Source organism: Macrobrachium nipponense, chromosome 20 (assembly GCF_015104395.2).
Source record: "Macrobrachium nipponense isolate FS-2020 chromosome 20, ASM1510439v2, whole genome shotgun sequence".
Classification (NCBI taxonomy): Eukaryota; Metazoa; Arthropoda; class Malacostraca; order Decapoda; family Palaemonidae; genus Macrobrachium; species Macrobrachium nipponense.
Window position 1 is genome coordinate 24,299,995 of NC_061089.1, and position 22,241 is coordinate 24,322,235.

A 22,241-nucleotide genomic window follows, 5' to 3' on the forward strand; every position below is an offset into this window, starting at 1 on the left:
GATGTATGTTTTTGCTCCTCGTATATGCTTTTAAAGCAGGTGTACTATTGTCATATTAGTGGATTAGCACCCATTGACAAAGGCCTTTTAGGCTCTGCCGAGTAAGTGGATAAGACCCCATTGGCAGACCCACAAGATCTCTTAGCCATAGATTACTATCTCGCTGAGGCTCTTGAAGCGAAGCAGACTCCTGGGCAGTAGCCACGAAGTCTGCCGCTTAATCAGGTAGGAACCAAGGTTTATTTGTACCTACAACATATGTTGTTTACCTGTCTATTTCAGTATTTAGCTGTCTCTTACCCACCACCGAGGGTGCCAATCAGCTAAGTATATATCTGACAGGTAAGTTGAATGTATAAAAATGATATTGTTATGATACAATAAAGTTTTATACATACTTACCTGCAGTATATATCAGATATATACTTAGCTTTAGTCTCCGTCGTCCCGACAGAAATTCAAATTTCGCGCCACACGCTACAGGTAGGTCAGGTGATCTACCGTCCTGCCGCTGGGTGGCAGGAATAGGAACCATTCCCGTTTTCTATCAGATTCTTTCTCTCTACCACCTGTCTCCTGCGGAGAGGCTGGGTGGGCCATTAATCGTATATATCTGCAGGTAAGTATGTATAAAACTTTATTGTATCATAACAATATCATATTCTATACGATCTGCTCGAGCAAATGCTCGAAAAGAGCGCGGTGGAACAGGTCTTGGACCTAGAATCCCCGGGCTTCTACAACAGGTTGTTCCTGGTGCCGAAACAGTCTGGAGGATGGCGACCAGTTTTAGACGTAAGCAGTTTGAATCTTTTTGTGGAGAAGCAAAGGTTCAAGATGGAGACGCCTCAGTCAGTTCTTGGGGCCTTAAGACCAGGCGACTGGATGGTGTCCTTAGATCTTCAGGACGCTTATTTTCATGTCCCAATCCATCCCCAGTCGATGAAGTACCTGCGGTTTGTCCTGAGAGGGAAAGTTTTCCAATTCAGGGCCCTTTGCTTCGGGTTGAGCACGGCCCCCATGATCTTCACGATTTTAATGAAGAATGTGGCGAAGTGTCTTCATCTTGCAAACGTCAGAATCTCTCTGTATCTAGACGACTGGCTCATTCGAGCGCCTTCAAAGGCTCGGTGTCTGAAGGACCTTCACTCAACTTTAAATTTCGCAAAGTCCGTGGGACTTCTGGTAAATTTCGAAAAGTCCCATCTGATCCCGACACAGTCCATCGTGTATCTGGGGATTCAGATGGATTCAGTGGCTTTTTGAGCTTTTCCGTCCCAGGAACGTCAGCAGCAAGGCTTAGACAAAGTGTCAGCCTTCCTGAGGAAAGAAACATGCTCGGTGGGGAATGGATGAGTCTGCTGGGGACCATTTCCTCGCTGGAGAAGTTTGTTTCCCTGGGGAGACTGCACCTCAGACCTCTCCAGTTTTTCCTAGCGGAGAGCTGGGAGGACAAGGAGAATCTCGATGCGATCTTGAAGATCTTGAGAGAGGTGAAGGATCACCTAAGGTGGTGGCTCGATCCTGTAAAGCTGTCAGAGGGATTTTCCCTCAAGCTTCAGAGCCCCGACCTAGTGTTGTTTTCCGACACGTCCACCACGGGATGGGGAGCAACACTCAGGGGGGGAAGAAGTGTCAGGCACCTGGAGAGGGGAACAGGTGTCCTGGCACATAAACCTCAAAGAGCTGGCGGCCATCCATTTGGCGCTCCAGTTCTTCGAAGACCAAGTCTCAAATCGAGTAGTCCAGATCAACTCGGACAACACCACAGCTCTGGCTTACCTCAAGAAACAGGGAGGAACACACTCTCAGTCCCTGTTCGGTCTAGCGAGAGAGATCTTGTTGTGGGCACAAGCGCGAGACTTAACGATCCTTACGAGGTTCATTGCAGGTGTCGAGAACGTCCGTGCAGATCTCCTCAGTTGGCAAGATCAACTGCTGCCGACCGAATGGACTCTTCACCAGGAGGTATGCCAAGAGCTGTGAAGTTTATGGGGACGTCCTCTTGTAGACATCTTTGCGACTCGAGGACGAAGAGACTTCCGCTATACTGCTCCCCTGTGCTCGATCCAGGAGCAGTAGCGATAGATGCCCTTCTCTGGGATTGGACAGGGATGGACCTATACGCCTTTCCCCCGTTCAAGATCCTGGGAGAAGTAATGAGGAAGTTTGCAGCGTCAGAAGGGACGAGAATGACGTTGATCGCCCCGTTCTGGCCTGCGAAAGAATGGTTCACAGAGGTCATGACCTTCTTAGTAGACTTCCTGAGGACGCTATCCTCGAGGATAGATCTACTCAGACAGCCCCACTTCGAGAGGTACCACAAAAACCTCCCCGCTCTAAGTCTGACTGTGTTCAGACTATCCAAAAGTTGGCCAGAGCGAGAGGTTTTTCAAGACCTATGGCAAGAGCTATTGCCCATGCAAGGAGAGCTTCCTCTCTTGCAGTGTACCAATCGAAGTGGGCTGCTTTCAGGAGTTGGTGCAGAAAGAAGGGCATATCCTCTACCATGACCTCTGTGAACCAAAAAGCTGACTTCCTCCTTTACCTGAGGAATGACTTGAAGCTGGCAGTCCCGACGATAAAAGGCTACAGAAGTGTGTTGTCTGCAGTCTTTAGACACAGAGGCCTGGACTTAGCGAACGACAAAGATCTTCACGATCTCTTAAGATCCTTCGAGACCACAAAGGTGCCTCAGCCTAAGTTGCCGTCATGGAACTTGGACGTAGTCCTAAAGTTCCTGATGTCCAATCGTTTTGAACCTCTTCATGCTGCGTCACTAAGGGACGTTACCAGGAAGGCTGTTTTCCTAACTGCTCTGGCGACGGCGAAGAGAGTTAGCGAAATTCAAGCCATCAGCAAGCACGTTGGCTTTAAGGGGCATAATGCCGTTTGTTCGTTAAGCCCGACGTTTCTGGCCAAGAACGAGAATCCGTCCAACCCTTGGCCCAAGAGCTTTGAGATCAAGGGTATGGCTGAAATTACTGGACGCGAGGCAGAGAGAGTCCTGTGCCCTGTCAGGGCTCTCAAATTTTATTTGCGGAAGACGAAGGAATGTCGAGGTCCTTCTAGCAACTTGTGGTGTTCGGTCAGAAGACCAGACTTGCCGATGTCTAAGAATGCTCTGGCATTCTTCTTGAGGGACACCATCAAGGAACCTTGGTCTAGCTACGCCTTACATTATTAGGAGTTTTATCAGTCACGATTTTGAGAGTCATATCATCTTAATTATTCTGATGTTCTCTCTTTCCTTCTCTAGTTCCTGATTACCGTTAATAATATTATAGGTACTAGGTTGGCTAACATACACCATGCTTCGGTATGGCGATTAGCTTCCCTGTTATCATTTATTTTACCGTTAAGTTAGGCTTTCATACCCCAATTGTCGATTGGTGATTAGTCTGCCCCCCGTTTTCTTGAACTAGAGGTAAAATTAGGCTAACATACCCCTTTCTTCGGATCGGCGATTAGCCTAATTTTCTGTTTGCTTAGCTTCGTGTTCCCCGTGTTAGCCTAGCTTTAAGATATCGCTTTAATTTTATTATTTGATTGATTATTATAAGTAATCCTATATATATCAGTGATATTGATGTTGTTCCGATGGTTCTTCCCCACCTCGTGTCTTTCACCTGGCTGGGAAGACCACCGGTTGATCACGGTGAGCCACCCGGTTACGGGGTCCTCCTCCCGTCCCCCCATTCCCCCCCTCCATACATTGCCATCCACGTCGATGGGTGATGACTCGTTTCTCACAGCTAGCGTCCGAGTCTGCATGAGAGGGGGTGACTCAGGGAAACTGTGGGATCTCCCCTCCCCTACTGGTATTCTCACTCGTCACGTGCCTCGGGGCTCGGGACCTCCTCCCCCCTTCTTCTCCGTCCTTAACTGGCCGCTCAGGGGGAGGCTCCCCACCCCTACCCCACGTTCTTCCCTACCCTTTCCCCCCCAGTTCAGTCCGGCAGGTGTCTATCCGCCGCTACCGAACACAGAGAGGAGGGGGGGGGGAGGGAACCACTGGGTTTCCTATCCACTTAGGATAGTTCACACGAGCACTTACTGATATAATGGGTTTTTATTTTGTTTTTATTTTGTTTTATTTAATGTTTAGAATCTTTTGCGTTACTCCGGGGTTTTTTTTTATTTCCGCCTCTCGTACTATCCCTTGCTTCGTTAGAAGTTTGACATTGCTCACTCAATATTAATTAACTCCGGGCCATACGGAGAACTCCGGGTCCTACGGAGTCTATTTTTAGTCATATGACAAGTGAGCTTAGGCGGAGGCAGAGACTTTTGCATATTATACCACCGGAGGTTGTCATTGGTACTCATGCATCCTTTGACTTACAGATGTTGTGCCAGGAGATTGGGTGCAATGCCATCCTCCAAGACCCGACCCGTGCGGCCATATAGTATGCCGTTCTCATGCAGGATGTGCAGTGAAAGTGGAGGATTTTATCGTTTGGCATCATGAAGCTTGCCAAACCTGCTACTTGCTAGTAGGAGATGCCTCACTAGTAGTAAGTTTCTTAGCACTTTCTTCATTCATTCGTCACCTGGAATACTTGTTATTATATTATACCTTTCTCATATGAGACACATATTCATATAATCTCAACACAACAGACATTCCTCCCCTATCCTCTCCCTAACTCTAGACCCTTTTTTACAGGGTTCTGATGAAGAAAAGAAGAAAGCTTTGTCGACTCTCAAAGCTTGGGTAGGGGGTTTTGGCCGGAATTCGAAGGGCCGCCCCTACATTCTTACCCAGGATATGGCGGACCTAGTATTCCCAGGAGCCAAGAAAGGATCAGTGGTGGACCCGATAGTGGCCGCCCCTTTGCTGGCCGACCTTCAAGTCATGATCTCCCTTCAGGAGGGGGATTTCCCAGAGGACGTTGCAGAAGACGTTGCGGCAATGAACCTCGACGTCGAACCCATGGCTATTGTGAACTCCATGGGTAACAGGTAAGGGTGGTAGTAGGGGCAGCTTCTGTGGGTTCTCAGGGCCCTTTCCTGAATTCCCTTTCTCCATCACCTTCTACTGATCCTTCTACTTCCACTTCTTTCCGGGGCTTCACTGAAGAGCAGCGGTCTGTCCGTCCTAAGGCTACTTCAGTGATCCCAAGGCTAAGAGGACCGAGGAGAAACTTAAAAAGTCTCTCCCCAAGAAATCGGTCATCCTGACAGACACTGTAACTCCGGCTCACCACCCCGGATCAGTTAGGTCATAGATCACGTAAAGATCGGGCTCAAGTCCCTCTTTTTGATCCTGAATCCTTTTCGGCTAATATTCTGGAGCAGGTGGGAGTGATCGTAGGGGCCTTGGTTGACAACAAGGTCGGCTCGGTGCTCTCCCAGCTCTCCAGTTCTGTTACGTCTTCCGGCCAGAATCCTATCCGGAATCGCTGGCGGAACGGCTGGCCGCTCAGGAGAATGCCATCTTCGGGATTCAAACCTCGATCGCGGCAGGTTCCCCTCTATCTGTGCCACCTTCTCCTCTTCCAATGCCAGATTCCAGCCAACGCCGGAATTCAAGGCGGCCAACCCTTGGAGGATTGCTTCGTATGCCCCGTTTGTCAACGAATGTTGACAATCGAAGGCATAGGAACTCGAAGGCGTGAGGACTTCGAGTTCCACCCAGAGACCTTCAACCACCATTCATTGGCTACGTCCGACTAACGGAAGCAGCGATGATGAGAAGGAGGAACAAGGTTCCCAAGGAAACAGTGGATCCCGTTCCCTGGGAAACGGCAACATGGCGCAGGCAACTCTAATGAGAAGTCTGGAGGAATGGGGGTGTGAAAACACCCGCATAACAGCCTTTAGGAGTCCTTTCACCATTTTTACTCCAGTGGAAGGGACTCCGCTACCACTGACCCTTAAGGTAGTGGAAGCAACCTTTCAGGCCGCCCTGAAAGACGAGCCCCTGCCTCAACTACGAGAGACGGAACCCACCTCTCTCTTAGTCCCAGGCTCCGAGACGTACTTCGAGGGGGCGTTCCTACTTTTTCAGTAGGAAAACTAAAGGCGGACTGTGCCACCTCTCTCTTTAGTGAGAGACTCCCCAGGTTGTCGGACTCCCTCATCCAGATGGAGTACGACGCCCGGACTAGGCTCGCGAGATCCCTTTCCTCCATGACTATGGCGGAGATGACGGCTCTTGTATACCAACAAGAGCCGTTATTTAAAGTTTTGGCTAAAGGTCTGTTGCACACCATGCAGTGTGACCTTTACGACTTCCTCATAGCCAGGAGAAATTGTAGGAAGCACGTTCTGGCGGAAGCTACTATCCGCCATGAAACCGAATAAAACTGAATTGCTTCCTCCAATTTGGGGAACGGACCCTCTTTCCAGCCAGTAGTAGCAGAAGTCCTTCATGAGGCTTCTAAGGTTAACCAGTGCCTCAAAGTCAGGTTGGGGAAACTGGGGGGGGGGGGGGGTAGCAACAAAGCGGAGGCAGGAATCTTCTGGTCCTAACCCAAGGAAAAGAAGAAACCAAGGAAGTTCTCTCCCTTCCAGCCTTCTCAACAAACGTTGGTTCAGGCCAGTCCAGCATCACAAGGGCAACCATCGTCGAAGGGTCAACAACAATACCTTGTTCTGACCCCTCAGTCCCAGCAATCTCAACCCTCTACTTCCTTTGCTGTCTCGCCAGCCTACAATTCCAACTATGAAAGCCAGAACTTTCAGGCTTTCAATAGGTTTGCGAGAGGCAGCAGAGCAAGAGGTGCCTCTCGATTCAGAGGATCTGGCAGGGCTGCTAACAGAGGAAGAGGTTCCGAGGAGCAAGAGGTGGCCGCCCCTCGGCAAACCAGCAGTGAGAGTCCCAAGGTAGGAGGGAGGGCTGTACCTCTTCCGCCAGCGGTGGGGGTTCAGCCCTTGGGCTCAAAGTATAGTAACAAAGGGAACTAGGTTGGAGTTGGTAGAGGGCCCTCCTCCAACCAACAGATTCTATCAAGCACCAACAACGGAATTGGTAGAGTATACCGAAGACCTCCTTCTCAAAGGAGTAGTCTCAAGAGTCAACAAATTTAAAATTTCAAGGACGCTTGTTCAGCGTGCCAAAGAAAGACTCGGTAAACCAAAGAATCATCTTAGACTTGTCCCATCTGAACTTATTCATTCATTGCGACAAGTTCAGGAATGATGACGTTTCGCAGGTTACGGACCTTACTGTTCCCCAGTGGGGCTGTCACAACCTATATAGATCTTACAGATGCCTACTATCTTGTTCCCATAGCAGGACACTTCAGTCCATTCCTAGGCTTCAAACTAGGCAACAGATCCCTACTCCTTCAAGGTAATGCCATTCGGGCTCAACATAGCCCCCAGGATCTTCACCAAATTGGCGGAAGCAGTAGTGCAAGAGCTAAGGAAACAGGGAATAATGTTAGTCGCTTATCTGGACGATTGGCTTATTTGGGCAAAGAACCCCAAAGAATGCAAAGAAGCAACGGTCAGAGTGATCAAATTCTGGAACATTTAGGTTTTCAAATAACAAAACCAAGTCCAGACTAACACGGAATCTTGATTCCAGTGGTTAGGCCTTCAGTGGGACTTACAATCGCACACTCTATCAATTCCGTCGTTGAAAAGGAAAGAACTTGCAAGAGCTACAAAACAATTTCTCAAACGACAACAAACATCCAGGAGGTGCCAGGAGAGGATCCTGGGCTCACTCCAGTTTGCATCAGTCACAGACGTTCTGCTCAGAGCCAAACTCAAAGATATAAACAGAGTATGGCGCTCAAGAGCGAATTGCAGATCACGGGAAACAACTAGCCTCTATCCCAGCGATCTTACGGAAACGTCTCCGTCCCTGGACGGAGACAAAGAATCTTTCAAAAGCAATTCCTCTACAGTTTCCCCCTCCATCATTAGTGATCCACACAGACGCCTCACTAACAGGGTGGGGAGGATACTCCCAGTACGAAAAAGTTCAAAGAACTTGGTCGTTAACATTCCGCCAGCTACATATCAATGTACTGGAGGCCATGGCAGTATTCCTCACACTGAAACGGCTCCGTCCGCCCAAGAACTCACATTTCAAATTAGTTCTGGACAGTGCAGTAGTAGTACACTGCATCAACAGGGGCAGATCCAAGTCAAGCCACTTGAACCATGTCATGATAGCCATCTTTCTCTGGCAAGCAAAAAACAAATGGCACCTGTCAGCCACTCACCTGGCATTGGAGTCAAGAACGTAGTAGCAGACGCTCTATTGCGCTCCGCTCCGTTGGAATCGGAGTGGACACTGGACAGGAGTTTCATTCAATTGGATCAGTCTACAAGTCCCCGGACTCCAAGTAGACCTCTTCGCCACGGAGTCAAACCACAAACTCCCTTGTTACGTGGGCACCCAACCTCGATCCTCTAGCATACGCTACGGATGCAATGATCCTCGATTGGAATGAATGGAAGAATATTTACCTCTTCCCTCTGGTGAACCTTCTCATGAAAGTTTTAGACAAACTCAGGACATTCAAAGGCCAAGTAGCTCTAGTAGCTCCCAACTGGCCCAAGAGCAATTGGTTCCCTCTACTCCTAGAGTTGAGACTCCGACCACTACGGATTCCCAACCCCAAACTAACCCAGTTAGTGCAACTCAGACTGTGTCCGCTTCCTCAAGAATTCAGAAAACCCTAACTTATGGATTTTCTGAAATTCGCAGCCATGAGGAATGCAGTAAATTGATCCCCAGAATATCTCATTCTTGGAATCAGATAAAAGAGAATCTACTCTCGGCAATATGATTCATCTGTCAAGAAACTAGCAGAGTTCCTTAAGTTGTCAAATTCTCAAGTCATGACAACGAACCTAGCCATAACTTCTTCAGATCATTGTTTGAGAAAGGAAACTTAGCAGCAAGCACTATCACTACGACCAAATCAGCTCTTAAAAAGATCTTCCAATTTGGTTTTAGCATAGACCTTACGGATTCGTATTTACTGTCCATACAGAAGCTTGTGCTAGATTAAGACCATCAACGAGACCTAATTCAGTCTCTTGGTTCCTAAATGATGTCCTCAAACTGGCCTCGGACATTAACAATGACTCCTTGCAATTATATATCCCTCTGAGGAAAACCCATTATTTTATAAGTTTAGCCTCCGGAGCTAGAATATCAGGAACTGTCAGCCTTATCAAGGGAACCAGGCCACATTGAGTCTCCCTCAGGGGAAGTCCTCTTATCCCCAGATCGCCATTTTCTAGCCAAAAATGTAAGACCACAGGACAGATGTCCTCGTGGAAAATCCTACCACTACCTCAAGACATTTCCCTTTGTCCTGTCAACTCATTAAGAGCCTACCTAAGCAGAACAAACTCTGAAATCTTCAGGCCCATTTGTTCATAGGAAGGAAGGTGGTACATTATCCCTAAAAGGGATCAGGCAACAAATTTTATACTTCATTAAACAGGCCAATCCAGAGTCCTTTTCCTCGGGCCCACGATGTTAGGGCGGTGGCCACATCTATTAATTATTTCCAACACATGAATTTTGACGATCTTAAGAAGTATACAGGCTGGAAATCTCCGACAGTTTTCAAACGGCACTACCTAAAACCCGTAGAAGCCCTCAAATTTCCAGCGGTGGCAACTGGAAACACAGTTTCTCCTGATTCTTAATTTTTACTATAACTTCTTGTAGCCTTCCCTTCTACCTGCCCCATTGCACCCCTTACTTAGTTAGTCGCCTCCATGTATTGGGTTACCTTGAGTTTGCTTTGTTCATCATTCTATGGATTCAGTTCCATCTTTGTATATATCAACTATCCTGTCTTTGCCTAACCTGATTGTTATGTTTGTTGTTAGGCTAACTAATTTTAAGTTATAACCTGTGTTTTAGGGCGTATACTTCCCTTAAGGTAAGACTGTAATTTTAGTTGATTATTATACTATTAACCTTACAAGTGTTTAACTTTACCTTCTTAATTTATCTGTACTGTTCCTCAAGCTTGGTGTTTAGCATTCTCTGGTACTATTTCACAGGCCGACACAGGTCAAGCCCAGAAAAGGGATTTTGACGAAGGAAAATCTATTCTGGGGAACGACCTGTGTCGCCCTGTGAAACCCCACCCTGTAGTTAGATTATCCTCACCCAGCTTACCCCAAGCTTGGAGGCTATCTTCAGGAATGACGTCTCAGGCGTCGGAGGCGCTCACGGTAGTAGTAGACCGGGAGCTGTAGCACGGCTCCTCCGTAGTTCGGGGTTTTGTCGAAGGAAGAAGCTAAATGGCAAGGGACCTCTGGTAGTGATTCCACTCGCTCCTTACTATACCGACACTTCTATAAGAAGTGAGCGAGCCATTTATCTTGGCATTATATTGTTTCTTTTTTCTCTAGGATGAATAGCAATATTTATTCCTCAGAAATAGTATCAAAGGAACCATTTCACAGGGCGACACAGGTCGTTGCCCAGAAATAGATTTTTCCTTCGTCAAAATCCCTTATCTGACAGGTAAGTCTCATGAACAAAATGATATTGTTATGATACAATAAAGTTTGTTCATACTTAACTGGCAGATATATATAATCAAAGTGCCCACCCACCTCCCCTGAGGAGACAGTGGCACTAGAAAATCTGAATAGAAAATGGGAATGGTTCCTGATACCCGCCTCCCAGCGGCGAGAATGGGTACTAACCACCTGGGCCTCCCACACGTTTGTGTCGTAAGTTTTGAAATTCTGTCGGACTTCGGAGAATACAGCTATATATATATCTGCCAGGTAAGTATGAACAAACTTTATAGTATCATAACAATATCATATTGAATGGTCCAAATTGTTTTAGTATTTCATTGTTTATAAGTCAATTTAGCTTTATTATGAAATTTACTGGGGTGTTTTTGGAGGGCTTGGAACGGATTAGCCATTTTACATGTAAAATGCGGTTCAAGATACAAAAAACTCATGATACGAAGGGCGCCTCGAAACGGATTAATTTCGTATCTCAAGGTACTACTGTACACCCTTTGTACTATTTATGAGAGGTATATGTACTTCCTGATTATCAGTGACTTTAGGGCACAAAGCTTTCATAGCACCATTGGCTTTTAATTCTGAGGTATATTCGAGTATTGTATCTTTTATTTCATTTACAGACACAACATAAATACCTGCAGAAGAGGGAGGTAGGATAATTTTTTTCTTTAATCTTATCTCATCTACTCCAAGGCTTAATGGCTGAATAGTTTTGAGATTCTTAATTCTCCTTGTGGAAGGTCTCAGTTTAAGAAGCCGCACATGATATGTAATATTATCCCAAATTACTATACCCTTTATACGATCCCATGTTAGACGAGCAACCCCAAGCAAATCTGCGCCCAATAGAATTTCTGTATCTAACAAGTTGTCTGGCACAATAAAAAATTAATGAGTAACAACTCTAGTGCCACTATGAACATCTAAATAAACAGATCCTAGTACTGGTACAACTGCCTGGGTGACTCCCGTTAACCTTGGTAAATTTCTCATCTTGGCAGGCTTCAAACCTAAGCTTTCCACAAAGGATCTCTTAACTATACTGGCACAGCTACCTGTATCAACTAAAGCTTCAATAATGTTTATCCTTAACCACCAAGATGATAATTAACCCTCTTTTACGCCAGGAGCCCCCTAAAAATCAAAACGTCTCCCGTATGCCGGGCCTGTTTTGAGTGAGCGCGGAAGTGGAAAAAATAATTTTTTCAAAAAATTACAGCGCGCGTACTTTTGAAGATTAAAAGTTCATTTTTGGCTCCTTTTTTTGTCATTGCCTGAAGTTTAGAATGCAACCATCAGAAATGAAAAATAATATCATTATCATATGTAAATAATGCGATATATGGTAGCGAAAAAAAAAAAATTCATACATAATTGTATTCAATCACGCTGTGCAGAAAAACGGTCAAAGCTAACCAGTTACTTTTTTTGCGTTGTATTGTACACTAAATTGCAATCATTTTGATATATAATACATTGTAAAACAATAAAAGCAACACCGGAAAAATATTATCACAAAATGATGTACGAAATTCGTAACGCGCGGACGCAAAAAATTTTTTTTTCAAAAATTCAAAATTTTCACCGTAAAATCACAAGTATTTGTTTCTTAAGAGAACTTCCAATTTGTTTCAACAAAATTAAGACAGAAATGATTGAATATTACGATACTGTAAGAGTTTTAGATTATAATTGCAGATTTCGACCATTTCGGACGAGTTAAATTTGACCGAATGTCGAAATTTTGATATATAATATTTTTTCATATGCACATATTTCGAAGATGGAAAAAGCTACAACCTTCAATTATTTTTTATTGTATTCTTCATGAATTGCGCACATTTTGATATATGAAACTCTATAAAAAGGCTAATAATGAATGAAAAAGGAGCAAATATTAGGATAATGCCATGTACGTATTTCGGAGACTTGCGCCGCGAATCGGCGCGCGGAAGTGAAGGTAAATATATTTTTCAAAAAATTCACCATAAATCACAATATGTTTTAGAGACTTCAAATTTGTTTCAAAATGAAGAAAAATGACGGAATATTACTAGGCCGTAAGAGTTTTAGCTTACAATTGCGTTTTATTTTTCAACTATTTCGGTAGAGTCCAATTTGACCGAACGTGGTTTTTTTTTTTTTTTCTATTTATCGTGATTTATATGCAAATATTTCGAAAAAAAGAGAAAAGCTACAACCTTCAATCATTTTTAGTTGTATTCTAAATGAAATTGCGCACATTTTCATATATAAAACTTTATGTAACAGCTAATTTAAATGTGCAAACATTTCAACAATCGCCACAAAAAAAATTCTGATTTTTTCGGAAGAGTACGCGCCGAACGTATATTTTTTTTTTTCATAAATTCACCATAAATCGAAAATATTGTGCTAGAGGCTTCCAAGTCGTTGCAAAATGAAGGTAAATGATTGAATATTACTAGAATATAAGAGTTTTAGCTTACAATTGCGTTTTTCGACCATTTCGGTAGAGTCAAAGTTGACCGAAAGTTGAAATTTTTGCACTTAACGTTATTTATGATGATTTCAAAACTGATAAAAGCTACAACCATTGGTTGTTTTTTGTTGTATTGTGCATGAAATTGCGCACATTTCCAATATACAAAACTTTATGTAACGGCAAATTTAAAAGGGTGCAAACATTAGGACAATCGCACGAAAAAATTTATCTGGAAAGAGTTATCGCATGAACGTAAGGAAAAAGTTTTTTCATAAATTCACCATAAATCGAAATATTGTGCTAGAGACGTCCAATTTGTTGCAAAATGAAGGCAAATGATTGAATTTGTTCCGACACGTAATACAAACCATCGGTCCTTTAACATAGGAAGTAGCTAGCGGCATACTGGAACGCGGTCGTAAGCTTCGAACAAGGGGAGAACGGTTAGTATTAACATGCTTGTTTCCGACAGTCGCCGCGCCGCGCGACTGGGAGGTAAACAAATCACTTTTGATTTCGGCCGTGTGTGGGAAGGACGTGTTCGCCATCGCTCTGCCCGCCTTGTCGTTTTGCTTTGAGTTTGAGTATTTCTTTCTCTGTCTGTATAAATCAGCGAGTGATTGTAAGTACTTTGACAATTCTATTGATTCTTGCAATGAGTGAATTGGAAGAAATGGAAATATCACCGCGCCCCCCTCCAGTCGCCCGTAGAGTGTGTCCCGGGCTGGAGGGGCGTAGATGTGGAGGGTTCAGGTCATTCGTTGACGTGGACCCCCACGAGGTTTGTACTCGTTGCCGGGGGCGAGAGTGCTCCCGCAACGAACCTTGTGTTACATGTATGAATTGGTCCGAGGAGCAGTGGGTGCTGTACGAGGGCAGGAAGAGACTTAGGCCGGCCAAGAATCATCGGAAAGTCCAGTGACTCCTTTGGTCACGGACACTTCGTCCTCTTTCCTGCCTCCCAGCCAGCCCCCACGTTTCGCGCCTTCCCTGGGGGGGGGCGAGGGGGGGGTAGCGGAGTCCTTTTCCTCTCTCGATCCGTCGAGTGTGGATGAGGGCGCCCGCTACCCGACGCTACAGCTGTACTCGGGGTACTTCCGTCCGCTCTGGGGGGGTGGTTCGCCCCCCAGGCGCGAGGGAAGCCCCTCCAACCTAACTAACCCGACTATTGCTTCCGCAGGTGTGCCATCAGCGAAGGACGACTTTTGGGACAGGTGTGGGAGTCGCTGGGGCTGCAGGGAGTGCCCAGCATCCAGGGGTTGCTTCAGCGGTTTGGTCGGGGTCGGCGGTGGTCACTCATGGTGGCGGTGACCACCACTACTACCACAATAACTACACCAGCGATTGAGATGCCACCACATCTGGTATAAATAGGCGCCCCATATAATGTCGGTGACACCCACGGTGGCTATACAAAAACCCATTGCTGTGCCGTGCCAAAGAGGACGGTGGCCACCACCACCTGGATTTTATTTTTTTCCTTTGCCGACCCCGGACTTCCGCTGCCCAAAGAGTCCCAGCCTCCGGGGTTGCCCTTCAGCGGTTGGCGGGGTCGGCGGTGGCCACTTTCATGGTTCGGTGACAACCAACTACTACCACTAACGACACCACGTATGGATGCCCCCCCACCACATTTATAAACGCCCCATATAATGTCGGACACCCACGGTTGGCTAATACAAAAACCCATTGCTTCCGTGCCAAAAGGAACGGTGCCAACCACCACCTGGATTTTTTCCTTTGCCGAACCCCGGACCTTTCCGCTGCCCAAAGAGTAACCCCCCTGGACCTGCCGCCAGTGCCACGGATGACGGTGACTGTCGACAGGACGCCTGGCTCTCCCGTGGTACCTGCCTGTGCCTGCCGTACCTGTTACCGTTCCAGATACTACCATTTCACTTTCAGATTTCCTTCCTGCCCGTTCCTGCTGTTTCCCGAGGAACCTGTTCCTGTTGTTCCTGCTGCTGGTGTTGCTGTCACCCAGGTTCGCAGGTCTTTTTCGGACCGGAAGGTTGCCAGTCTGGGCCCTGTTGCTTCGGCAACTGCCCCGGCTCCCCTCCTGGATGGAAGACCTGACGTATGTTTCTGCGGAGCCTGGCGAAGAAGAAGAGGAAGAGGAAGAAGGTGTCGTCGTGGGGGGTCTTATCGTCTTCTTCGTCGTCTGCTTGCCTCTCCTTCCCTTCGACTTCTAAGGCCTAAACAGCCGAAGAAGAAGAAGGGTGCCTCCTCCCCCCCTAAGAAGACTCCTTCGGGATCTTCTAAGGGCCCGGCTCGCACAGGCGAGCTGGGGAGCTCTTCTGCTGGTCCTCCTGTTCCTTCGGGAAACGGGGCCCGTCGCTTCTTCTGCCAAAGAAGAAGTCGACGGGGACCAGAGGTGTCACCAGCCTCGGCTGGTGCGTCCTCACCTGGTGCTAGCGGTTCTGCCGCTAAAACCAGTTCCCGTCTCCGGCGCTTAGCCGTTCGCGAGAAAGACAGAGTGGACGCTCTTCCAAAGAGGACCGCCAGCCAAAGTTTTGACGTCCGAGCTCGCTCGCCGTCAAGACAGCGGCGCGGAGCAGAAGACTGGCGAGAGTCGTGCACACGACTCTCGCCAGGCCAGTGGACCTCTCGCAGCGATCAACTGGCTGCTCGGGCTGACGTGACGGTCGCTGACCGGCCACGGGTTGAGGCGAGGAAGGAGTCCCCACGGCCGCCGGTAACCCCCCCCCCCCCAGGCCAGCCACGGCTGGTACCAGCGGTTTGACGCGCCGAGAGGGACGCTGGCCGGTCTCGACGCGAAAGGGAGCCTAGCAGGTCACCCGTCCGCCGCTCCCGATGGGACCGGGCGGAGACGGTGACCAGCGGCAGCTCGCCTGACGCTAGAGATCGGTCTCGACGTTCTCAGCCGAGCCAATCGCCCCAGGCGAGCGGCAACGCTAGGCCTGCTGCTCGACCGTCACCGCGGTGATGATCAGCAGCAGCCCTCCACGCGCTGGTCCTGCCAGCGGAGCGAGGGGGGAGCGTCAGGTCTGCCTCTCCCGTACCTTCAACCTCCTCGGGCTATACCGGGAGGAGCGAGGTACCGAGGAGCGATCACGAGAGGTGCGCCGCTCGTGACCCAGCTATGACGCCGTACGGCTCAGGCACGGTCTTAGGACCGACCAGGACGTACGCGCAAGTAGTTGGAGGCGACCGTCAGGGGTCTGTCGCTGTTTCTCCTTCTGAAGGAGGAGTATCGAGGGATATGCTCTTGCTGGAGGGACTGGACGGTCCTACTCCGCAAGACGCTGTAACGCCTGAGATACAGAGGAACTTCGCAGAGGTCATTAAGCTGATGCGTCTGCATAATGACCTTGCGGAAGAGTCGCCGCTACCACCAGCAGAGCCCACGTCCCGGCTCGAATCATTTTGGGGTCCCAAGAGGGAGCCCAAAAATGATGATGGGTTGCCACGATCAGAGCTTGCGGACTCGGTCCTGGATCAGGTGGAGAATCTCGTCTCAGGACGGGAGGACTCGCTAAAATCCGGACGGTCCTCCAAGCTGCTTCCTCCTCCTCTACAGCGGCAGAGGCGATTCTACGTGCTCCTTCGGAAGACACCCGATACTGCCGAAACAGGTTAACCCGGAGTTAGCGAGGCTGACTCCTAGGTGTGTACCCTGCAGCAGCTCCTGTCGGAGAACCTATGGTTCTCGCAGCAGGAGGCACTTGCCCTGGAATCTACCGCTATGGCAGCATTCCAGGCAGTTTCCTGGTTGGATTTGTGGTCCCTCACAATATCCAAAGTAGCGGCCGGCTCTGGGAGTTCTGCTCTCGAAGACGACGCTTCTTTTCAGGAGACTGTGCCAGTCTGGAGGAAGAGCAATCTCTTACCTCGCCCATCAGACTGCTAACCTGTGGGCCAACTTGGTTCTTCGACGTAGGGACGCAGTCCTTACCCGAGTGACCAAGGGGGCCGGGCGTGAGGCGGCACTCGGGCTACGAAATGGACCTCTTAGGAGTTCCCCAGCTCTCTTTCCGGGAGAGATGGTGGACGCTGCGGTGGAACAGCGGCGCACTGACGAGAGTGACCGCTTAGTCCACCAGGCAGTCTCGAAGGTTTCTGGGCAATCTCGAGTAAACTGCGGCCAAACCAAAGAGCTTGGCTAGCGCTTCCACGGCGGCGAAGACGGTTGCACCGTCCAAACCCCGGTGAAGACTCCAGTTGTTTCAACTTCTGCTAAAGGAGGCCGCAACCAGCCGCCCTCCCAGCCTCCATTCCCCGAGGAGGTGCGGGAAAGAAGTCGAAACGAGGAGGGAAACGCTAGGACGGCGTTCCCCCTCACCTGCTGCCAGAAGTGGGGGGTGCCTAGCGAGCCATTGGGCGACTTGGCAGCGCTACGGCGCCGAGAACTGGATAGTAGACGTCCTTCGGGAGGGATATCTACTACCCTCGAGTCTCGGCCCCCCCTCATCTCCAAGCCGGTCCAGCTACAGACCTATGTCGGGGATCAGCAAAGGACAACGCTCTTCGACAGGAGATCAAGACCATGCTGGCGAAACGAGCTGTAGAAATCGTGGAGGACCAGTCACCGGGCTTTTACAGCCGCCTCTTCCTAGTGGAGAAGGCATCGGGGGGCTGGCGTCCGGTGATAGACCTCTCTCCCCTGAACCGCTTCGTTCGCACGACGCGGTTCACGATGGAGTCGGCACGCTCAGTGCTCGACTCGATCAGGGGGAACGATTTCATGCTTCAGTGGACCTGAAGGACGCGTATTTTCAAATACCCATCCATCAGTCCTCCAGAAAGTACCTCCGCTTCATCTTCGACGGGACGGTGTACCAATTCAGGGCACTTTGTTTCGGTCTCTCAACCGCCCACAGGTGTTCACGCGAGTGTTCACTCTGGTGTCGGCTTGGGCCCATTCGAACGGGATACGTCTTCTGAGGTATCTCGACGATTGGCTAGTCCTGGCGAGCTCCCGCTCGCAGTTGCTACAGGACAGAGATCGACTCCTCAAGTCTTGTCGCGATCTGGGGATCGTGATAAACTACGAGAAGTCCGACCTCGAACCCAAGCAGAAGATGAAGTACCTGGGTATGCTGATAGACACGATAGCAGGGCAAGTCTTTCCCGCAGACTTGCGTATCAGCAAATTCAGGGAGGCAGCGGCCGGTTCCTGTCTCGGCAGGAACAGGCAGCACAGCAATGGCAAGTCGTGATCGGCCATCTGTCGTCACTCGAGAAGTTAGTCCCTCACGGGCGTCTTCACCTGCGGTCTCTCCAGTGGAGGCTAAGGGAGAGTTGGTCTCAGGCCAAGGATCCTCCTTACTTTCCCGTGGCTATCACGGACAAGGTGAGGCAGGACCTAGCCTGGTGGCTCGACGACAAGAACCTCTTAAGAGGAGTGCCCATACACACTCCCCCCCCGGAGATGCTTCTGTTCTCAGACGCATCGACCGAGGGATGGGGCGCACACCTGGAGGAGTTGCTGACTGCAGGTGTGTGGGACCATCACGAGAAGCACCTTCACATCAATGTCCTGGAACTCAAGGCGGCGTTCAACGCTCTCCAAGAGTTTCGGGACCGCTTGGTGGGACACTCAGTGGTGTTGATGTGCGACAACACCACAGTAGTGGCATATGTCAACAAGCAGGGGGGGAGGGGGGGCTAGTGTCTCTTCCGCTCCATCAGTTGACGGTGCAGGTGCACGAGTGGGCACGGCTCACTCGATAGAGCTGTCAGCACGCTACATTCCAGGCAAGAGGAATGTAGTAGCAGACAAGCTCAGCCGTCGGGATCAGGTGATAGGACCGAATGGTCTCTACACCAAGATGTGGCGGAAACGGCTCTTCAACCTGTGGGGGCGACCGGTCGTAGACCTGTTCGCCACCCGGCACAACAGAAAACTTCAGGTTTTCTTTTCAGCTGTGCCGGACCCATGGGCAGCTGCAGAGGACGCTCTCCACACCCCTGGGACAACCTCTTCGCTTACGCCTTTCCTCCCTTCTGTCTGATTCGGAAAAGTGATCAGTCGAGCGCTGGTCACTCCCAATCTCAGAATGATCCTGGTGGCTCCCAAACGACCACAAGCCGTGGTATCCGGACCTGCTGGCTCTTCTTGCGGACGCACCGAGAGAGCTACCCACTTGGCACAACCTTCTAGCCCAGCCCACACGTAGAACGGTACACCAAGCAGTCCAGTCCCCTTCAACTTCACGGCTGGCTGTTATCCACCATCTCTGCGAACGAGAGGCTTTTCTCGTAGCGCAGCAACAGAGATGGCTGGACAGTCAGACAGTCCTCTGCAGCTGTGTACCAGGGGAAGTGGGCCGTATTCTGTGGTTGGTGTCGTAGACAGGGTCTGTCTCCTCTCAGAGCCACTCTTCAGCAGGTTAGCGGATTTCCTCGTGTTCTTCGCCGAGAGAAGCTCCTCTCAGTACCCACAAGTTAAGGATATAGAGCCGCCCTAGGCTCGTCCTAAAACTGAGGGGACTGGACATCTCGAATTCGTTCGAGATATCCTTGCTAATGAGGAGCTTCGAAAGGTCTTGCCCACCCAGGGAACTCAGGCCCCCTGCGTGGGATGTGACTCTCGTACTTAGGAGTTTGACTCGAAGACCCTTCGAGCCACTCCGAGAGTCGTCAGACAGGGATCTGACCCTCAAGACCCTCTTCTTGCTGGCCCTGGCATCGGCGAAGAGAGTAGGGGACAACTACATGGCCTTTCTTATGATGTTAAACATACCAGAGGCTGGGGATCTGATGACGCTCGATTTCGTCCCGAACTTCGTAGCTAAGACTCAGAATCCGTCGATCCCTGACGACAGGTTCGAGTCTTTCACGATCCCCTCCCTCCCTCCTGGACTTCACCGATAACGATGCGGATGAGATGCTGCTTTGTCCTGTGAGGGCGCTACGGCGCTATCTGAAGAGAACTCGACATCTCAGGCCTGAGTGTCGACGCCTCTTCGTTAGCACTGGGGTCACCAAGGAAGAAGTCTCCAAGAACACGCTTTTCTTTCTGGCTGCGTGAGGTGATCAGGAGAGCGTACGAAGCTGATGGTAGCGACGACATCGTACGCTCCGTCGCCGAGAGCCCACGAAGTCAGAGGTATCGGACCCTCCTTAGCGTTCCGTAAGAACTTCTCCGTGGCGCAGGTCCTGAAGCAGGTGTCTGGGCCAACCAGACCACCTTCACGTCCTTCTACCTTCGGGATATTGCCCACAAGTCCTTGGATACTTTTTCCTTGGACCTGTGGTGGCTGCTCAACACGTTGTGTAAGCTTACCCAGCACCCGAGCAGGCAGAACAGCATCGATTCCTGGTTAGACTGGGAGAATGAATGCGTGAATGAGAGAGTGACTGGCTTCTCTTCACCATCTTTTTCTACCTCTACCTGCGGGCAGAGGGATACGGTCGTTACCTTGCTGGAAGGGAGCCAGATGCAGGTAAGCTATTCAACAGAGCTCCATCCTATCTCTTTAACTAGAGATAGGAGTAAATATCCACCACTTTCTCCAACAAGGGGGAGAAAGTGGATGCCAACATGAGACAAACCCATTACTTTACATTTGCTCATGTAAAGGAAAAAGTTCTTACAATGCTGGTACGAAGAGATACGCTTGCCTCTCTCTTAGTACTCGGCCCAGAGGTCTGACCATTGATCCTGCGGTGCACACCCCGATCAATCGGACAGGCGGATCATCCCTCCCTCGCTCTTACGACCAGGGAGGCATTCCAGGGATGGACGAACACCAGTCTGTTCATCAAAAGACTCAGATTCCTCCCACCAAGAAGTGAGTCTTCCTATTGTTAAAGGACCGATGGGTTTGTATACGTGTCGGAACAAATGACAATTTGTCGAAAATTGCATTTTTCCTAACTATACAAACCTGAGGTCCTTTACATATAGTCCCTCCTCATGCCACCCCTCACTCTGCGTATTTTGCATGGGCCAAAAGCAAAAGTGATTTGTTTACCTCCCAGTCGCGCGGCGCGCGACTGTCGGACAAGCAGTTAACTACCGTTCTCCCCTTGTTCGAAGCTTACGACCGTTCCAGCTGCCGCTAGCTACTTCCTATTGTTAAAGGACCTCAGGTTTGTATAGTTAGGAAAAATGCAATTTTCGACAAATTGTCATATTACTATAATATAAGAATTTTAGCTTACAATTGCGTTTCTCGACCTTTTCTGTAGAGTCAAAGTTGACCGAAGGTTGAAATTTTTGCACTTATCGTTATTTATATGAAAATATTTCAAAATTGATAAAAGCTACAATCATGAGTATTTTTTAGTTATATTGTGCATGAAATTGCGCACATTTTCATATATAATACTTCATGTAAAGGATAATTTAAAATGGTGCAATAATTATGTCAAAGTGACGAAATAATTTCCGAGATGTGTCACTGATACTTTTTAGTGCGATAAGAAAGAAATTCGCGCTTGCGCGCCTGCGTAGCGATTGTAAACAAAACAACGCCTTGATCCGTGAACTCCCAGCATCCCCCAAGGCGCGTGATACAAAAGTTTTCGGCTGGTAGGCCTATAAGTATTTTTCGCGAATTTTTCGAATTTTTAAAAAAACTTTTTTGAGCCGACGTATGATACGTCCAATCGGCATACGGGAGACATTTTGACTCGACGTTTAATACGTCCAATCGGCGTAAGAGGGTTAAGAGCTCGTGCCGGACTCCCTAGTCATCTTATACCTACTTTTCCTGGACATCCTGTATGACCTCTCCTACTATTTTGTTGGAAACAATCAAAACAAACTCCCTTGGGAGGATCAAGAGGACAATCAGACAGATTATGTTCAGTCACTCTCCTTATACCTACTTTTTCTGGACATCCTATATGACCTACTATTTTGTTGGAAACAATCAAAACAAACTCCCTTGGGAGGATCAAGAGGACAATCAGACAGATTATGTTCAGTCACTCTGCAAAAGGCACAATATTTACTATTACTCTTTTGTTTCTTCATGTTTACTTTCTCCAGTTTTTTATTTCTCTTTAAGCTTCTTTCTGAAATTATCTAGCTCACTTCTTTGTATTTCCCCCTGTTGAACACCTGTTACTGGGGTTGATGACTGAGGATTCCCCATGCCTGAAATTGGCAAGACTCTATTCCCATTAGTACTATTCATTCCTTGAGCCCTATAATATTCTTCTTCGGCCCATGTCATGAAATTTTCCAATGGAATATGGTCTACTAAGAAATCAACCAGTTTGGCTTGGGCCTGTGAATTCAATTTCTTATAAACCTTTGTCTTAAGGAATTTATCTGATGTTGGAATTTGATCATTGGAGGAATTTCAAAGTTAAAGCTGAG